The sequence below is a fragment of the Scyliorhinus torazame genome, chromosome 3 (genome assembly GCF_047496885.1).
Source record: "Scyliorhinus torazame isolate Kashiwa2021f chromosome 3, sScyTor2.1, whole genome shotgun sequence".
Lineage (NCBI taxonomy): Eukaryota > Metazoa > Chordata > Chondrichthyes > Carcharhiniformes > Scyliorhinidae > Scyliorhinus > Scyliorhinus torazame.
This window is the reverse complement of record NC_092709.1, coordinates 173,070,394-173,091,118: the sequence shown is the minus strand read 5'-3', so window position 1 is coordinate 173,091,118 and position 20,725 is coordinate 173,070,394. Positions and strand designations below refer to the sequence as shown.

At 49.2% G+C, this 20,725-nt stretch overlaps 1 long non-coding RNA gene across 1 annotated transcript in view; it reads right to left on the bottom strand.

Moving 5' to 3' along the window:
* LOC140409554 (uncharacterized) overlaps nucleotides 1-20,725 on the bottom strand; it is a 91,613-nt gene that overhangs the window by 58,507 nt on the left and 12,381 nt on the right. The window contains exon 2 of the long non-coding RNA XR_011940393.1: nucleotides 2,655-2,789. This is a non-coding gene — a long non-coding RNA (uncharacterized lncRNA). The remainder of the gene's footprint in view (nucleotides 1-2,654; nucleotides 2,790-20,725) is intronic.

Below are 20,725 nucleotides of genomic sequence, written 5' to 3'. Positions count from 1 at the left end.
CTCCCAACTTGTAGGTGGGGGGGGCGCTAATGTAATCCGAGGCTTAGGGGCCGCTATGCCGTGTTGAAGGGGGGGCAGATGGGGTGGCCTTGGATGGTCTCTACAATCGTGGCATTGGCGCGGTGGACCTCAGAGCCCACTGCGAGGACTACCGCATAGGGTTCACGAATGGAGAGACCACTAGTAAACCTCACCCATGTGATTCCCGGCCGCAGGGACTAGATAACCACGGGAGGATGTGGATCATTCTGACCCATTTGCATTTATTTCCATGCTCCCGCTGGCATGCAGCATGAACGAGTTCCAGTGAGGGATCAGAGCATGACACTCGGGTTGACGCCCATTGCTAATCCCGATTTTTCCCCAACACCTGGGGCTGGATTCTCCGCAGATCAACGGCGTAATCGCGGCTGGTGCCAGGGCGGAGAATCCACTTTGGCACCATAATCGGGCCTGGTGGCGGTCCGGCGATTCTCCGGGCATTGAAAATCGGTGTCACCGTGGAGTACGCCGTGCCGCCGGGAGCCCATTGCCACAGGCCCGCTCAGCAATCCTTACAGGATGTCTACTGGATGATAAGGCATAATTGAGAACATAGCTTCTGACACCATTTCGGGGGACCGGCAGTGAAGCATATGAGCGAAACAACCGTGCACAGAAAGCAACTTGCCAGATGATGGAGAGGACAATAGGACTTTTAAAGTCACCTTTCCATTGCCTGGACAGGTCAGAGAGAACATTACAGCAGCCCTTCGGGACCCTCGCAGACCTTCGGGACCCAGGCCACCGACCTTCGTGACAAACGCCGGCTGACCTATGTGCCACACTCCACATCCGTTTACCTTTAATGCGAAAGGGGAGCCTGATTGGCCCTCATGATCTCACTTTCAAGTTCAAAGAAAGAGAGGCCAATGCACGTATCAGGTGCAGACTTAAGCCAGTTCCTTTGTGCATCTTCATCTTTGTGAGAACAGAAAATCCAACCTTGCACATGTAGGTTATCATGAAGGGCAATAGCAAAAAACTGCTTGTTTTACTCAGTACTGGATACTCCTTGGACATGCTACTCCAGAAAGCTGACAGCCTCATAGCTTTTGGTATGTTTTTAATGTGCTATCACAGGTCAGGTACAGTAGCGTTGTCTTTTAATTTGGAGTCAGCCCTAAGTTGATCACTGACTCTGGGGTCTCAACCTCAAAAATAATTTTTCATCCACCACTTCGCTTTCAAAATATGAAACTCATTTGCCAGTGCTTCCCTGCATATAACACACATGGGCTTTGCATCCTTATTTGCATTGGCTCAATTGACAAAGCCATACCTCTGGAAATCATCTTTGTACTGCTTCATTCCCGAGTTAAGTTTCTTCATTGTAGGCTGTTAATCAGAAGCTATGGAGCTCTGTACAGAGCTCACACTAATACTGCTCTGTCTTGCACTCCCCCAAGCAGCTCACTTCAGAAAATTGAGAGAACCTGGCCAATAGGTACACTGCCTATTTGTGCCTCTGGCCATCCCTTACTTCTGAGACAATGATTCATCTTCATAATCCCCTTGCCCTGCTACCAGTAGCTGGAAAATGAAAGAAACTCTCCTCCCTGATTTGACACTAAAAACATGATCTGTTCACTGCTGCTGCTTCTGGCTGGAAGACTGCATACAGCCTAATTTCCTTCTTATTCAAAAGGTGGCAGAGGCCTTCATTCTGAATAAAAATGCCTGTCGTGGTTGTTGGGCACTTCTCCCGTGATTGGGACCACTGTGGGAATGCCGCGACACCCTCCCGCAGTCCACACTTTGAAAAAATCAGCACTACTCACCTGTGATAGTCTTAAGGATTGCAGTGGTATGTTGTGCATTACACAACTCTGCACTCCAGCAAGGACTGACCCTTCGCCCTGAAGATGATTTAATGCCAAAATGGAAGAACTGGAGGAGCGCAATATGGAGCCAGGTGCAGACATGTTCCCTGGAGCGTTTGAGGAGGTTCAAGCTCCAGCCACTGCAGCATTCCCATCAGAAACTGTCTCTGCACTGGCCAGCTCCTGACCAGAAGGTGCAGGCACTGCAGCATTCACAGCACCATCTCTCTCTGCACTGGGCACCTCCTGACCAGAAGATGCAGCTGTAGATGGTTCCATTCTCCCAAGAATTTCTAGAAGAAAGTCATTATTCTGTCTCATAAGCTCGTTGTGTTCCTGAAAAATCTGCATATGCTGAGTATGGACCTCAGTTAGATGCTAGCTAACATCTGTCTTTATATCATTTAAGGCTCTGTAAGCTAGTGATTTGAAACAAACCTGTGGGACTTTAACCTGGTGTAAGACTTCTTACTGTGCTCACCCCAGTCCAATGCCGGCATCTCCATATCATTTAAGGCTGGTATTGAAGCTGTGAATTGGCCTCACAACATTCACCCCTCAGTGCCAGATCCTGATACAAGCAGCCAAGGGTTAACTCAGCATCTTAATGACCACATACTTGGCCGCAAATTGCCTGTGTGGCTGTGAAGGTGACAGGGCTTTTGCCGCCATTGCCACTGCTTCTCACCTCCTGAAGGTTCTGAGTGCCCTCTCTCGACACAGCAGCCATATCCTCACAGGCCTCTAGCGCTATTAAGTTTAACATTACCACTGGATTTTCATCAGCATCACCTTCAAGGTTTGAATTCTCAGCATCCTCTGCTGCAGCTACAGTAATGCACTGCCACAACGAACGCTCCTCCATTACACCCTGGCTCTTTCAGGTGGTTCTGCCGCTGCAACAAACTCAATTCGTCGCTGTGTCATCTGTGAAAGTAAAAAAAAAGCACAATTTCTTTTTGTACCGAATTAACTGTCACCTTGACAGTGTGAGCACCCAGCTTTTTTTGCATCTCCTTTGCTCATCCCCACACCGAATACATCACTGTCTATAATGGAGTTGGAGGGACTCATCAACCTCCATACGTGCTCCTCCTGTTCTGTCAGGTCCTTAATGTACGTCAGCCCCCCTCCAGTCAGTGAGCACTCCCGGGAATTGTGGACCAACCCTGTCTAAAAAAAGAAATGCAAATTTGAAAAAATAATCTGGTTTTCCTGTCCTGTGACAGATTTTAAGACTTCTGGAGACAGCTGAAAGATTGTACCCTTGGGGACCTTTTTTTCCATGTTAACATTTATGACAATGTCAGATCCATCTCCAAGGCAACCGCATTTTATGACACCTCAGAATGTTAGCAATGAACCTTGCTCTATTGTCCAACCAAGATTGGCTGAAACTAATTTGGAACAATCTCCAAGGCAAATGTTTTTTTCACACTTTAGAAACTTAGAACAAAATTTCATCTTTCTGAATGTTTAAAGTCAGAAAATAGGATTGTACGTTTCAGAAATTACATCATGTGTTCAGATAAACGGTGTGTGTGGAGTTTGCACATTCTCCCCGTGTCTGCGTGTGTTCCCTCCGGGTGCTCCAGTTTCCTCCAACAGTCCAAAGATATGCAGGTTAGGTGGAATGGCCATGCTAAATTGCCCCTTTGTGTCCAAAAAGGTTAGGCGAGGTTACGGGGATAGATTGGGGATGTGGGCCTCGGCGGGGTGCTGTTTCAGAGGGTCAGTGCAGACTAGTTGGGCCAAATGGCCTCCTTCTGCACTATAGGGATTCTCTGATATATATGTACTCTGGCAGAATGTATTAAATCATGGAGTTTCTTATGGCACTGATCCACTATCCTAAGCATAATGCTGTTCAGTACCTCTGCAACCTGTTTACAAGCCTTGGTCTGAAGTTTACCTCTCCCTCAGATATAGATGTGCCTTTCTTCCAACTTGTTTAACAGAATATTCAGTTTCTCATCCGAGAAATTTGAATTCTCTTCTTTACCACATTCTTCCACAGACGAAAATATAAGTACTTTAGTACTTTTCAAGACATGACACTGAAAGTCACATAATAACATTACAAATTTCAAACAAATAAGAGAAACTAAGTTCACTTATATTTGGTCATTAAAAGAAATACAACAAAAGTAAACTTAGAATGAGTCAAGAACAAGAGCATAAACATTTTTTTAAAAGCTGTGGGGTGCGATTCAGCAGAAAAATGTTGAAGTGTTATTTTGGGCGAGTTTGGATGGGCGCTTTTCATCAGTCGCATTGGCAAGGTCGCGGCCTGCATTCAACCGCACTCAGGCCCAAAAATGAGCCTCCATGTGAATCTCAACATGCCTGGCTCCCTCGCCAACTGATTTGCCTGACTTGCGCCTCAGCTGCTCGCCACTACCAAGGAGGAGCTGCTTTTAAACGGTCCCTCACCACTCACGGCCAGTCAAAAAATGAGATGGCAGCGTGGAGACCTGCTACACGCTTTGGGGATGCCAACCTGGTCAGGCTTCCCGCTGCAGTGCATGAGAGATAGAACACCCTGTTCCCCTGAAGGGGATGGAGAATCAGCAGCAGAATGAGCAATGCCACCTGACAGGCAGTGGCACCTGCAGTGAGTGGGTCAGCATGACCAGGAGAACCACCGTCCAATGTCAGAAGAAGACAAATGGCCTCCAACGAGCTGCAAGGGTAAGTTGCCACTGCTCTCCTCCTGGCATGAGTTCCGCCTGCCACAACTCAATTTCCCAGCAGCACCCCCCCCCCCCAATCCATTGGCTGATGCCTCGCACCGCCCCAACATCCGATCTGCAAGCTTGTTCCTCGAACCCCCTGGACCCCATCTGATGAGGTTGGGCCATCCAGAATTGTACCCCCTCCTTGCTACTCAAGAGAGCTGCGAAGCAAACTCCGACGGTGTGTCACAGCTAACACCCACACCGACCCACATCTCGGTGGGTGACATTAGTGCACAGGCTTCTGGTAAGCACTACACAGTTGCTGATGGACGTCAGGGTGGAGGCAGGAACATCCAAGGGAGGCAGCATTCAGAGGTCTGCTGGATCCCAGGACACAGCTCGGTTGCAGTCAGATGTCAAGCCTCTGGACAAGGTCAGATACATGAGATTCAGGAGGGGGTGACAGTGATATTCAAGGAACAAAGGGCAGCATGCAGAACAGGGTGGCACGGTAACACCTGTGGCACTGGTAAGTTGGCCGGAGCACTCCGACTCTAGAGGACATCTGCCAAGGGCATCAAAGGCCACAGGGTGTGGAAGGCAGCAGATTGTCTTTGCAGGGGCAGGCCAGTCGATTTCGGCGGGAGAATCAGCTGGTGAGTCAGTTTCAGCGGGAGCATTGCAAAAGGAGGTTGCTGGGAGGTAAGTCAACCTTTAAAAGCACTTGTCTTTGCAGGGGCAGGCCAGTCGATTTCGGCGGGAGAATCAGCTGGTGAGTCAGTTTCAGCGGGAGCATTGCGGAAGTGACTCCTGGGAGGTAAGTCAACCTTTAAAAGCACTTGTCTTTGCAGGGGCAGGCCAGTCGATTTCGGCGGGAGTGGAGCTGGCTGGTTAGTCAATTTCAGCAGGAGCTGAGAATTTTTCTTTTTTTTTAAATTAGTTTTTTAGGCGGGAACAGGAAGTCGACCCGCGGACGTCTGGGAAGACCCTCACCAATAAATTCTGGTGGAGAGGAAACCCGAGACACTACACGTGTAGTGTCTCCCACCCGCCCTCCTCCTCTAACCTAATAATAAAACCCATTGGTCTGAGGTAAGTACCATATTTTATTATATTATTATTATTTTTTATAAAAATTTAATTTAGTTGTTAGCCAGATCTTGGTAGAAAGTTAGAGGAATGGCAGGGAAGGGAGTGCAATGTTCCTCCTGCAGGATGTTTGAGGTGAGGGATGCAGTTAGTGTCCCTGCTGATTTTACCTGCAGGAAGTGCTGCCATCTCCAGCTCCTCCAAGACCGAGTTAGTGAACTGGAGCTGGAGTTGGAAGAACTTCGGATCATTCGGGAGGCAGAAGGGGTCATAGATAGCAGCTTCAGGGAATTAGTTACACCAAAGATTGGAGATAGGTGGGTAACTGTAAGAGGGACTGGGAAAAAGCAGTCAGTGCAGGGATCCCCTGCGGTCGTTCCCCTGAGAAACAAGTATACCGCTTTGGATACTTGTGGGGGGGGGGACTTACCAGGGGTAAGCCATGGGGTACGGGCCTCTGGCACGGAGTCGGTCCCTGTTGCTCAGAAGGGAAGGGGGGAGAGGAGCAGAGCATTAGTAATTGGGAACTCTATAGTCAGGGGCACAGATAGGAGATTTTGTGGGAGCGTGAGAGACTCACGTTTGGTATGTTGCCTCCCAGGTGCAAGGGTATGTGATGTCTCGGATCGTGTTTTCCGGGTCCTTAGGGGGGAGGGGGAGCAGCCCCAAGTCGTGGTCCACATTGGCACTAACGACATAGGTAGGAAAGGGGACAAGGATGTCAGGCAGGCTTTCAGGGAGCTAGGATGGAAGCTCAGAACTAGAACAAACAGAGTTGTTATCTCTGGCTTGTTGCCCGTGCCACGTGATAGTGAGATGAGGAATAGGGAGAGAGAGCATTTAAACACGTGGCTACAGGGATGGTGCAGGCGGGAGGGATTCAGATTTTTGGATAACTGGGGCTCTTTCTGGGGAAGGTGGGACCTCTACAGACAGGATGGTCTACATCTGAACCTGAGGGGCAAAAATATCCTGGGGGGGAGATTTGTTAGTGCTCTTTGGGGGGTTTAAACTAATGCAGCAGGGGCATGGGAACCTGGATTGTAGTTTTAGGGTAAGTGAGAATGAGAGTATAGAGGTCAGGAGCACAGATTTGACGTCGCAGGAGGGGGCCAGTGTTCAGGTAGGTGGTTTGAAGTGTGTCTACTTCAATGCCAGGAGTATACGAAACAAGGTAGGGGAACTGGCAGCATGGGTTGGTACCTGGGACTTCGATGTTGTGGCCATTTCGGAGACATGGATAGAGCAGGGACAGGAATGGATGTTGCAGGTTCCGGGGTTTAGGTGTTTTAGTAAGCTCAGAGAAGGAGGCAAAAGAGGGGAGGTGTGGCGCTGCTAGTCAAGAGCAGTATTACGGTGGCGGAGAGGATGCTAGATGGGGACTCTTCTTCCGAGGTAGTATGGGCTGAAGTTAGAAACAGGAAAGGAGAGGTCACCCTGTTGGGAGTTTTTTATAGGCCTCCTAATAGTTCTAGGGATGTAGAGGAAAGGATGGCGAAGATGATTCTGGATATGAGCGAAAGTAACAGGGTAGTTATTATGGGAGACTTTAACTTTCCAAATATTGACTGGAAAAGATATATTCGAGTACAATAGATGGGTCGTTTTTTGTACAGTGTGTGCAGGAGGGTTTCCGGAAACAATATGTTGGCAGGCCAACAAGAGGCGAGGCCACGTTGGATTTGGTTTTGGGTAATGAACCAGGCCAGGTGTTGGATTTGGAGGTAGGAGAGCACTTTGGGGACAGTGACCATAATTCGGTGACGTTTACGTTAATGATGGAAAGGGATAAGTGTACACCGCAGGGCAAGAGTTATAGCTGGGGGAAGGGCAATTATGATGCCATTAGACGTGACTTGGGGGGGATAAGGTGGAGAAGTAGGCTGCAAGTGTTGGGCACACTGGATAAGTGGGGCTTGTTCAAGGATCAGCTACTGCGTGTTCTTGATAAGTATGTACCGGTCAGACAGGGAGGAAGGCGTCGAGCGAGGGAACCGTGGTTTACCAAGGAAGTGGAATCTCTTGTTAAGAGGAAGAAGGAGGCCTATGTGAAGATGAAGTGTGAAGTTTCGGTTGGGGCGATGGATAGTTACAAGGTAGCGAGGAAGGATCTAAAGAGAGAGCTAAGACGAGCAAGGAGGGGACATGAGAAGTATTTGGCAGGAAGGATCAAGGAAAACCCAAAAGCTTTCTAGTGGTATGTCAGGAATGAGCGAAAGACTAGGGAAAGAGTAGGACCAGACAAGGACAGGGATGGGAAATTGTGTGTGGAGTCTGAAGAGATAGGCGAGATACTAAATGAATATTTTTCGTCAGCATTCACTCAGGAAAAAGATAATGTTGTGGAGGAGAATGCTGAGACCCAGGCTAATAGAATAGATGGCATTGAGGTACGGAGGGAAGAGGTGTGGGCAATTCTGGACAGGCTGAAAATAGATAAGTCCCTGGGACCTGATGGGATTTATCCTAGGATTCTCTGGGAGGCCAGGGAAGAGATTGCTGGACCTTTGGCTTTGATTTTTATGTCATCATTGGCTACAGGAATAGTGCCAGAGGACTGGAGGACAGCAAATGTGGTCCCTTTGTTCAAAAAGGGGAGCAGAGACAACCCCGGCAACTATAGACCGGTGAGCCTCACGTCTGTAGTGGGTAAAGTCTTGGAGGGGATTATAAGAGACAAGATTTATAATCATCTAGATAGGAATAATATGATCAGGGATAGTCAGCATGGCTTTGTGAAGGGTAGGTCATGCCTCACAAACCTTATTGAGTTCTTTGAGAAGGTGACTGAACAGGTAGGCAAGGGTAGAGCAGTTGATGTGGTGTATATGGATTTCAGCAAAGCATTTGATAAGGTTCCCCACGGTAGGCTATTGCAAAAAATACGGAGGCTGCGGATTGAGGGTGATTTAGAGATGTGGATCAGAAATTGGCTAGCTGAAAGAAGACAGAGGGTGGTGGTTGATGGGAAATGGTCAGAATGGAGTACAGTCACAAATGGAGTACCACAAGGATCTGTTCTGGGGCCGTTGCTGTTTGTCATTTTTATCAATGACCTAGAGGAAGGCGCAGAAGGGTGGGTGAGTAAATTTGCAGACGATACTAAAGTCGGTGGTGTTGTCGATAGTGTGGAAGGATGCAGCAGGTTACAGAGGGATATAGATAAGCTGCAGAGCTGGGCTGAGAGGTGGCAAATGGAGTTTAATGTAGAGAAGCGTGAGGTGATTCACTTTGGAAGGAATAACAGGAATGCGGAATATTTGGCTAATGGTAAAGTTCTTGAAAGTGTGGATGAGCAGAGGGATCTAGGTGTCCATGTACATAGATCCCTGAAAGTTGCCACCCAGGTTGATAGGGTTGTGAAGAAGGCCTATGGAGTGTTGGCCTTTATTGGTAGAGGGATTGAGTTCCGGAGTCGGGAGGTCATGTTGCAGCTGTACAGAACTCTGGTACGGCCGCATTTGGAATATTGCGTACAGTTCTGGCCACCGCATTATAGGAAGGACGTGGAGGCTTTGGAGCGGGTGCAGAGGAGATTTACCAGGATGTTGCCTGGTATGGAGGGAAAATCTTATGAGGAAAGGCTGATGGACTTGAGGTTGTTTTCGTTGGAGAGAAGAAGGTTAAGAGGAGACTTAATAGAGGCATACAAAATGATCAGGGGGTTGGATAGGGTGGACAGTGAGAGCCTTCTCCCGCGGATGGATATGGCTGGCACGAGGGGACATAACTTTAAACTGAGGGGTAATAGATATAGGACAGAGGTCAGAGGTAGGTTCTTTACGCAAAGAGTAGTGAGGCCGTGGAATGCCCTACCTGCTACAGTAGTGAACTCGCCAACATTGAGGGCATTTAAAAGTTTATTAGATAAACATATGGATGATAATGGCATAGTGTAGGTTCGATGGTTTTTGTTTCGGTGCAACATCGTGGGCCGAAGGGCCTGTACTGCGCTGTATTGTTCTATGTTCTATGTTCTATTGCCTTTAGCTGTGATGTGAATACTGGGGACACATCTAGAATAACAGTAGACCATGTAAGATCAAGAAGAGTGAGGGAACTGAGTGGGCACTGGTGAGGCCCTTACCATGGCTATACCGCCGCCTTTCAGAATGCCATCCAGTGAGCCAGTTGTGCTGGCTATCCACGGTCTGTACACTCACACCCAGCCTGATTAGGAGCTCCGAGACCCCTGATCTTTGCCAGCAACATTGGAGAGGTCGTGCTCAGCTGACCTCTGCTCATTCAGACACTTAGCCTTTGGCCGTGAGAGGATCCTCAGTGGTGAAGCCCTGCTCTTCAGTATTTAATTGTTGACAGCTGCCCCTATGGTACTGACGCTCATCGTGTCCAGGAACACTGTGCAGGCATCAAGGCTTGCTGGCCATGCAGTGCACCCAATCATCTTCTGAGACATGGCACCTGTGCCTTCAGGGAGGCACTTGATAGTTCAAGAACGTGAAGTGCTCTCTCAACCAACAAGGCTAATTTCTCATTTGAAATAAGATTCAACTGCTGTGAAGCTAGGGACTGCTCACAGTCAAAGGGAATGAAACTGACTTTTATGAGTTAAGCTTCAGCGTGTCTCTGGCCTGGAAGAATATAGTAGGACAGACAGGCTGCAGCTGTGATTGCCCCTTTAGTGTCTCTGTGATATTTAAAGATGGCTTCAAGGCCTTACATGCAAAGCCCTTCAACACACCCCCCCCCGCCCCTGCAGACCAGGGACGGTCCCGACTTGGAATGCTTCAGTCCCCCGACCAAGCCCAGCCCCCCTGAGGGGCTCCTACATCCCCAGAGTACTGGGGCAGCAGTTCCCTTGAGCTGCATGCCAGAAATTTTGCAAGGACTACTCACCTCAGTAGCCATTGCAGCAGCTTTGTTGCTTTGTCAAGGAGTACTGAACGACGGCCACATGATTTCTCAGTGGGGATGCTGCTGTTTTCGACTTCAATCTCGTTAATGAGATTGAAAAGATTGCAAATTAGACTTCATGATATTATTGCCATTTTTGGGCGTGACCCAGAAGTTGCCATCCAGTGTGGCCTGGATGAACTGCAAAATGATTCACGCCCGGCAGAATTGGGTGACCAAAATGTTTGATTTGAAAAGCTTGAAATCTGAAGAAGGAAGAAACACTTTTGGCAGGTCAGAAGTTCTATCATTCCGATGTTTGTATGAGGTGCCGCTCACAAATGGATAAAACAAAGCAGTTTACTGAGAACACAAGTAAAGGCAATCAGTCAGCACAACAGGCCACGTGTCTTGAAGAAATCAAACACAACCGTGCACATAATTAAGTCTCGAAGACTCCACTGTAACAGGCAAAGAAATCAAACACAAAGATATTGAGCATCATCAGTCTTTTTTGTTGTTGCCCAACTTCATTTCAAGTGCATCAGAAACCCATTTTGTCGGTGTAAACATGATTTCCACGGTAACATTATGGCAGTGCAATGGCAGAAGGATTGGCAGCAACTGAACGACTGAGGAAATTCAGAGCCATGATTCAGTTTCAGGCATTGAAACAGATAGATCTGGAGTTGAGCTTCTGAGCTCATGTCATTATCAACACTTCTGTACACTGCTGTAACATCACCCTTGCTGCAATAGCCCCAGAGGCAATCAAAACCCCCATCAACGTTTTTGTTATGCCAGCACTTGCCTAATCAAATGCTCTCCCGACCAATCTTCCACCCTCCCTAAATATCAGCTCATTCAAAATTCAAAGCTGTCCATATCCTGAACTGCACCAAGTCCTGTAGGCATACATTGGCTCCCGATTACTCATCCTCATTTTCAAATCTTTTCTTATCCTTCTCTAACTCTGAATTCTCCACGAACTTGGCATGCCACTAACCCCTGCCACTCCATCAGTCTATTTGCTGCTTTGTTAGGCAACAGCCCAGACTGATGCTGCCCTTGCTAAGATGGTGCAGTTAGAGATTGGGTAGTCTCGGCTCAGAGCTGCTGGAGACTGTCCACGAAGCCCACCTGAAGTCTCCTCAAGTGAACGACTCCCATGAACCATTGCAAAGCATCTCATAGAAGCACTTGGAAAGACAAAGATACGTCAACAAAGGAAAAAGACGACAAATGTATTCTTGTATGAGCTATACCATACTTAGGAATATATGAATTTGGACTGGAATATGAATTTTGCGTTGATTTTTATTTTTGTATTGTGACAAAGAGGACAATATGATGGTCAGTGGAAAGGGAAGGAGTGCTACTGTTGGTAAATGGAGAATTTTCATTAAGGCATTGTTAGTGAATTATTTAATTCTGCAGAGATGCTCCTCAACTTCTCATCTAATAAGTGTGACAAAGATTCTTCCCTCACAATGGAGAGGTCATACAACACATCACCAGAAATCTTGATACCCACTCAGCAGTGTATCACCAGATTCCTCCAGAATGGGGAAAGCAGCAAAGCATTGCTTTAAAATGACAATGTGCTCTACAACATTCCTTGTGCAGACATGACTTTCCCCATCTACACATATATATTGGGTCCTGGACTGGAATTGTACACCATGTCATAAGTGGTCGGTTGGATAGATGAGGTTTGTATCCGCTGGAGTTTAGAAGAATAAGAGGAGACTTGATATAAGTTCCTGAGTGGTCATGACAGTGTGGATGTGGAGGGGGTTTGCGAGAATCCCTCCTGTGGGAGAACGTAGAACTAGAAGTCACTCTTTAAAAGTAAGGGATTGCACATTTAAAAGAGAAATGAGGCGAAACTCTATTGCAAAGGATCATGAGTCTTTGGAACTCTCTTCCTGAAAAGGTGGTGGAAACAAAGTCCTTGCAAAAGTTTAAGGCAGAGGTGGAACGGTTCTTAGTAAACAAGGGGATGATAGGTCATCGAGGATAGGCAGGATGCAGATTTGAGGTTGCTTAAAATGCTGGCAGTGGGCACCAGAGCAGGTTAAGGAAGGAAGAAATTCTAGATGCGAATCTATTAGGGAAATGTTAAAATTTATGCAAACTCTGGGGTTACTGGGTTGCGGGGTTAGGATGGAGGTATGGGGTTAAATAGGGTGCTCTTTCCAAGGGCTGGTGAAGACTCGATGGGTCAAACAAAGCTTTCGGTGCTCCCGGAGTCCAGCAGGCGCGAGGTTGCGTGGCCATTGATTTTCACCGTCATTGACGCGGTGGCCAGGTTGTGAGGGCGAGATTGGTCCAGCGTCATCGAAGCGAGGGGCGGGTAGCTGTCGGATGCTTCGGGTGGCGACGTGTGCGGTTCCGATGTTGGGATGTCCGGAGACCCTGTGGGGGACAAGATGGCGGATCCCATTGGGCACACATTGCGGGGTCAGGACAAGATGGCGGCACCAATGGGGCGCATGTGGCCGAAGGGGGATAAGATGGCGGCGCCCATTGGTCGCACATGGCCCCGGGAGGAGAAGATGGCGGCTCCCATTGTGCGTCTGGCATGGGGGAGGGGCGATCACAGCGACTGCCCGGGCCTGGCACACAGCCGCAAAGTGGCCCTTTTTACTGCAGGCTTTACAAACGGCAATGCGGGCCGGGCAGTTTTGGCGGGGGTGCCGCTGCTGACCGCAGAAGTAGCAGCGGGGTCCCCCGGGGTGCGCGGATCGGCGTGTGGTGCAGGCGTATTGCGAAGGCAGGGCCCTGGCTGAGGAGGTCGGCGGCGGGGTCCAGGAGGGGTAGGAAGGGGTAGAAGGGTGGGCAGCACGGCGGGAGGGGTACGATTGCACATTACGGGATGCGACCGTCATGGAGAGTGCCAAGGTTTTCATCTCCGCCAGTTCGAGAGTGGCCCCTTCCAGTAATCGTTCTTGGATGCGGTCCGACACAATCCCCGTCACGAAAGCATCGTGCATGAGGAGGTTCGCGTGTTCACCGGCCGTAACTGCCTGACAGTCACAGTCCCGGATGAGTGGAATTAGGGCCCGCCAGAAGTCTTCGATGGAATCACCAGATAGTTGCGAGCGGGTGGCGAGTACATGCCTGGCGAAGAGCGTGTTCGCCTTCTGCGCGTAGTGTTCCTGAAGGAGTTCCATTGCTTTTGTGTAATTCGTGGCGTCTTGGATCAACAGGAACATGCTGGAGCTCAGTCTGGAGTACAGGACGTTTATCTTCTGAGCCTCCATTGGCGTGGGGTCCGCAGCATTGATGTAGGCCTCAAGGCAGGGAGGAAGGCGTCGAGCGAGGGAACCGTGGTTTACCAAGGAAGTGGAATCTCTTGTTAAGAGGAAGAAGGAGGCCTATGTGAAGATGAGGTGTGAAGTTTCAGTTGGGGCGATGGATAGTTACAAGGTAGCGAGGAAGGATCTAAAGAGAGAGCTAAGACGAGCAAGGAGGGGACATGAGAAGTATTTGGCAGGTAGGATCAAGGAAAACCCAAAAGCTTTCTCTAGGTATGTCAGGAATAAGCGAATGACTAGGGAAAGAGTAGGACCAGTCAAGGACAGGGATGGGAAGTTGTGTGTGGAGTCTGAAGAGATAGGCGAGATACTAAATGAATATTTTTCGTCAGTATTCACTCAGGAAAAAGATAATGTTGTGGAGGAGAATGCTGAGACCCAGGCTAATAGAATAGATGGCATTGAAGTACGTAGGGAAGAGGTGTTGGCAATTCTGGACAGGCTGAAAATAGATAAGTCCCCGGGTCCTGATGGGATTTATCCTAGGATTCTCTGGGAGGCCAGGGAAGAGATTGCTCGACCTTTGGCTTTGATTTTTATGTCATCATTGGCTACAGGAATAGTGCCAGAGGACTGGAGGATAGCAAATGTGGTCCCTTTGTTCAAAAATGGGGAGCAGAGACAACCCCGGCAATTATAGACCAGTGAGCCTCACGTCTGTAGTGGGTAAAGTCTTGGAGGGGATTATAAGAGACAAGATTTATAATCATCTAGATAGGAATAATATGATCAGGGATAGTCAGCATGGCTTTGTGAAGGGTAGGTCATGCCTCACAAACCTTATCGAGTTCTTTGAGAAGATGACTGAACAAGGAGACGAGGGTAGAGCAGTTGATGTGGTGTATATGGATTTCAGCAAAGCGTTTGATAAGGTTCCCCACGGTAGGCTATTGCAGAAAATACGGAGGCTGGGGATTGAGGGTGATTTAGAGATGTGGATCAGAAATTGGCTAGCTGAAAGAAGACAGAGGGTGGTAGTTGATGGGAAATGTTCAGAATGGAGTTCAGTTACAAGTGGAGTACCACAAGGATCTGTTCTGGGGCCGTTGCTGTTTATCATTTTTATCAATGAACTAGAGGAAGGCGCAGAAGGGTGGGTGAGTAAATTTGCAGACGATACTAAAGTCGGTGGTGTTGTCGATAGTGTGGAAGAATGTAGCAGGTTACAGAGGGATATAGATAAGCTGCAGAGCTGGGCTGAGAGGTGGCAAATGGAGTTTAATGTAGAGAAGTGTGAGGTGATTCACTTTGGAAGGAAAAACAGGAATGCGGAATATTTGGCTAATGGTAAAGTTCTTGGAAGTGTGGATGAGCAGAGGGATCTAGGTGTCCATGTACATAGATCCCTGAAAGTTGCCACCCAGGTTGATAGGGTTGTGAAGAAGGCCTATGGAGTGTTGGCCTTTATTGGTAGAGGGATTGAGTTCCGGAGTCAGGAGGTCATGTTGCAGCTGTACAGGACTCTGGTACGGCCGCATTTGGAGTATTGCGTGCAGTTCTGGTCACTGCATTATAGGAAGGACGTGGAGGCTTTGGAGCGGGTGCAGAGGAGATTTACCAGGATGTTGCCTGGTATGGAGGGAAAATCTTATGAGGAAAGGCTGATGGACTTGAGGTTGTTTTCGTTGGAGAGAAGGAGGTTAAGAGGAGACTTAATAGAGGCATACAAAATGATCAGGGGGTTGGATAGGGTGGACAGTGAGAGCCTTTTCCCGCGGATGGAAATGGCTGGCACGAGGGGACATAGCTTTAAACTGAGGGGTAATAGATATAGGACAGAGGTCAGAAGTAGGTTCTTTACGCAAAGAGTAGTGAGGCCGTGGAATGCCCTACCTGCTACAGTAGTGAACTCGCCAACATTGAGGGCATTTAAAAGTTTATTGGATAAACATATGGATGATAATGGCATAGTGTAGGTTAGATGGCTTTTGTTTCGGTGCAACATCGTGGGCCGAAGGGCCTGTACTGCGCGGTATCGTTCTATGTTCTATGTTCTAACACATGCTAGCCAGTGAGTAAAGTCTTTTCTGGCGTCGGGCGAGTGCGGATCCAGCTGCAGGCGATAGTGTTTAATTCTGATATGCATTCTGTGGAAAACCTGACTAATAAATTGATGCACGATCAATTGCACAAAGACTAAAGTTGGGTACAACTGTGGCTTTATTACAGTCAGATGCATGGCCTCCTGCTGCAGCTGGCAAAATGGCAGGGCACTGGAGGTTATGCATATTTATACAGTTCTCAGTGGGCGGAGCCAGCCGGCAGGAGCTACCGGCGAACCTGTAGTGCAGGTCCTACCTTACATCCCCTCATACGGTGGTTCACCACAATAAGTTAATAAGTAAGTTTTCAAATGGAATTGTTTCAGTGAAAATGATTCCTAAATTACCTATTGGAGGAATAGATTTCAATTTCATCAATGATTTTGCTTATGGCAACAGTAATGTGATGACAACAGGCAGTTGATCATAGTGATCTCAACAAACTTTTGAGAACTAATGTTGAGAAAAAGTAGACACTTATTGCAGATAACAAGCAATTGAAGGAAAACCTGATTAACGCAGGAAATCAACTTTCATGTATGAAAGAGGACTTTGCAAATAAAAAAGAGAACTGATGAGAACAACTGAGAATCAATCAGGAAAAGTGAAACATTTGACTGAGGACTTGAACTGTCTAAAGGATAAACTTGAGAAAGTAAACTTAGCAAAGGTTGATCTTCCGTTAAAATGTGGTGAACTTTAAGCATCGGAAGTATTAATGAAATATTGTGGAAGATGCCTTGAACAAAAAAAGAAGGTTCTGGTCAATCAGAATAAGTGGTTGAATGCAGAATTATAAAGCAAATTAACAAACTGTTAGAACTTCATTGCTAGAAGAGTAATGATATTTGTGAATGTCAATGCAAAATGGAGGACATGAAGAAGAACGTGGATGGTATGGAGAGCCCCGATTCAAAAGTTGTTCCTTTGCATAAAAGCTCCTTGTGGAATACTGATGCAGTGGAGCAAAGAACTGATCCAAGTAATATTTCTGATGTATTCAAAGCCAGTAATGGACAATAAGGAAACAAGTGAAGTACTTGGAAAATTGGAAATTATGAATCGTCAACCAGAAGTACTGAAGTTGCAAAGTGATCTTACTGAGTCAGTGACCAGTGACTCTGATTTAAAATGCTTGACGATGATACTGCAAAAGATGTATTAGTTGGGAGAAAAGCAAGTGAACAGTTTGCTAAAGACCATTCAAACTCAACTGAGAACTGGACTGAGATAGTTCAGAACTTGTGTCAAAAAAGGTGGAAGGGTTAGAATGAACGATGAAACTTCAGAAAGAGGAAGTGATTGACATGGCTCAAATTGAATTGATAAGAACTATTGCAACATCAACTGGATTGTAACATCACCATCAATATTCATAATCTACTATTTGTGGATGACTGCAGTGTTTGTTGCCCACACTGCACTAGGTTTGCAAACAACTCTTGATCTTTTAAATTTTGCATCCAAGAAACTTCGCCTGTCCTTGAATGTTGCCAAAAAAACTTCAAGCATCAACTGACACCTGGGGCGGGATTGTCCCCTACCCGGCGGGGCGGGGGGTTCCAGCGTAATGGAGTGGCGGGAACCACTCCGGCATCGGGCCGTCCCAAAGGTGCGGAAGTCTCCGCACCTTTAGGGGCCAAGCCCTCACCTTGAGGGGCTAGGCCCGTGCCGGAGTGGTTTCCGCTCCGCCGACAGCCGGGAAAGTCCTTTGGCGCCACGCCAGCCGGCGCCGAAAGGTCTTCGCTGGGCGACGCATGTGCGGGAGCGTCAGCGGCTGCTGACGTCATCCCCGCGCATGCGCAGTGGAGGGGGTCTCTTCCGCCTCCGCCATAGTAAAGACCATGGCGAAGGCGGAAGAAAAAGAGTGCCATCACGGCACAGGCCCACCCACGGATCGGTGGGCCCCGATCGCGGACCAAGCAACCGTGGGGGCACCCCCCGGGGCCAGATCGCCCCGCACCCCCCTCCCCAGGACGCCGGAGCCCGCCCGCGCCGCCTTGTCCCGCCGTTCAAAATGTGTTTTAATCCACGCCGGCGGGAGAGGGCCGGAGAACCGCCGGGGGTGGGCCCACCGGCTGGCGCGGTGCGATTCCCGCCCCCGCCGAATCTCTGGTGGCGGAGAATTCAGGACACGGCGGGGGCGGGATTCACACCAGCCCCCGGCGATTCTCCGACCCGATGGGGGGTCGGAGAATCGCGCCCCTGGTCAGGCAAATGTCCTACCTCGTATATATGCTGAAGGACAAACTCTGGAATATGTTGAGCTCATCTCATATCCTGGCAGCCATCTCTCAGAAAAGGTCACCATTGACAAGAGGGTCCAACATTGGATCAGCTGCACTCGATCAACCTTTGATAAACTATTGTAGTTGAACAACAAAGAGCTCCTCAAGTCAAAAATCCGAGGGCACGATCCAACAGAAATCTTTCTAAGTGTGGTAGCACACGAGAATTGCCATCTACTTCCCAACAGCTGACCTGGAGAGATCGCCACTGGTATCTAATGCCAGCTGACTTGGCATCCACCAGCACTCTCCACCCATTCCCAGCAGCATCCACCGTCATAAACCACCCCACCCACTATGCATGAAGCGTAGGGTTCACAATACCCTCTCTCCGTTCCCGTAGGAGAAATTGGCCCATAACAGATGGGAAAGGGCTCAGACATTCGCCGAGGCATCAGAATCCTCACCCTCTAGGAGGAACAGGCCCTGGAGGTTGAGGGGGTGGCGACAGACAGAGAGGTCATTGACGTCGAGTTTGACCTGCGCTACAAAGCTGAGTATCCACTGACTCCCATCTAGATGACCTGATATACGTGAGTTGTTCATGCCAGACATAATGATCCTTCCCTCTCACTAACCACATGTCCATTCTCCCACAGGATCTCCATCTGATGGTGCCGGCCCATCGGGGATGACCCCGCCCTGCCTTCCAAGGGAACACCTCAGAGGAGAGCCCTGTGGATGCCACCATTAAGGTGTCACAGCTGATCCCCATGCTCCACCAGCACAGACATACATCTTGGTGGGCGATATTAGTGGACAGGCCCCTGGGACGCAATCTGGTGAGCACCACACAGTTGCTGCTGCACATCAGGTGGAGGCAGGAACAGTCAAGAGAGACAGCAGTCGCAGATCTGCTGGATTCTGGAACATAGCAGGATCCCAGTCAGATGCTGAGCCTCTGGATCTGGCTATCCCGGATGCATCCCGGGTGAGTCCGTGAGTTTCAGAGGTGATGTCAGTGGCACTCAAGCGGGTCTGCAGCTGATTGGAAGAGTCCCAAAGGCTACGGGCACAGTAGATGATGCTGGAAATGCATGACCAAGGCCAACACTGCTAGTGTGGTGACCGCAGTAGAAAACCTGGAGCATGATGTCAACACCATGAGTGGTGTTGTACAAGGCATTCCTCAGTCAGTGACAGCCATGGCTGAGCATCTTGTCCTGGTCACATCAGAACATGTCCCTGATGCAGGTGGACCCTGCCGAGGCACTGCGGAGCATATCCAAGTCTCAGGTGGAACTTGCCGAGGCGCTGCGTAGCATGTCCAATCTCAAGTGGGCATTGCCAAGGTACTCCAGAGTATTTCCCAGTCGCTGAGGAATGTGTCTCAGATGCAGGTGGCCTGCAGAGCATGGCTCGGTTACAGAGGGGCATCGCTGAGGGCGTCGACACCATAGTGCAGGCGATAGGGAGCTGCTAGGGCTCGCAGAGCCAGATGATGCAAGGGCCTCTGGAGCTCACTTCAGCCACCCCTCCATCCCCAGGGCCGCCGGAGGAAGCCTGCCAGGGGCATGAAAGACCACAGGGAATGGCAAGCAGAAGGCTACACCAACCTCTGATATGCATCCTGAGGACACACCTAGACATAGCAGCAGAGCACTGAGGGATAAGCTGTTTGAGGATCACTGGGAGGACATTAGGGCAAGGGATGCAGCACCATTGGTAGCTAGGGACAGCTAGGGTCATGATTGTACACTATAAAAACACATTACACCCGAGACATATAAAGACTCTGCCACGTTATTCTGTACTGTGGATGGCCTGCAACCCCCTCTCCCAGTTGTCCTCCCTCAGCAACAGCCCACCGGGAACTGTGGTCCTAGATCTTCCCCCCTCTCCTGAGGCATAACACATGCAGGTGTTGGGTTTGAGTGTGCTGTCAGTGGACAGACAGGAGTCAGACTACGGCTTAGATTGAGGAGCACCAGAGCTCACGTCAAAGCAGATTAGCATCACCCTCCTGCCTTGTATATTGACCCGTTGACACATGCCCATCACCCTAGAGTGATGTTACACAGACACTGGGAGGATGGAACAGGGTGACTGGGAGGCAGGGTGTGAATGGGGAATGGTTGGGTCGGTGGTGGAACGGTTAGGGGAGAGGTGAGGGAGAGACGGATTGGGGGAGTGGATGGAGGTATGGGTGGGGCGGGACAGTTGGTGTGAAGGCGGGAGATGAGTCAAAGCCATGTCCATGAGAAGCGGGTGAGGATGAGGGCTTTCCTGGTCCTCCAGGCATGCTAGGCCCTTGCCACCTGTCCCCCGTCCTCTGGCTGCTCTTGCAGGTCCTCCACAGGCATGTCCTGATGCCCCTCCTGGTCCGGTCCTCCTCACCTTCCTCCTCAGTGAAGGCCGCATGTTCCTCCTGCTCCAGCACATCGACCCGCTGCTGGGCCAGGTTGTGGACGGCTTTATAAAGTGTGCGATGCATCGGAACCGCTCAATGGCAGCCCAGGTAGCCACATGGGCCTCGTTGTATCGGGCCTCCACATCGCTCTCTGGCCTCCGTACTGGCATCCTTAGGCGCCTATCTCCGCCACTCCGGATTTGGGGATTTGAACCCCACTCCCTTATCCCACAAGGATGAGC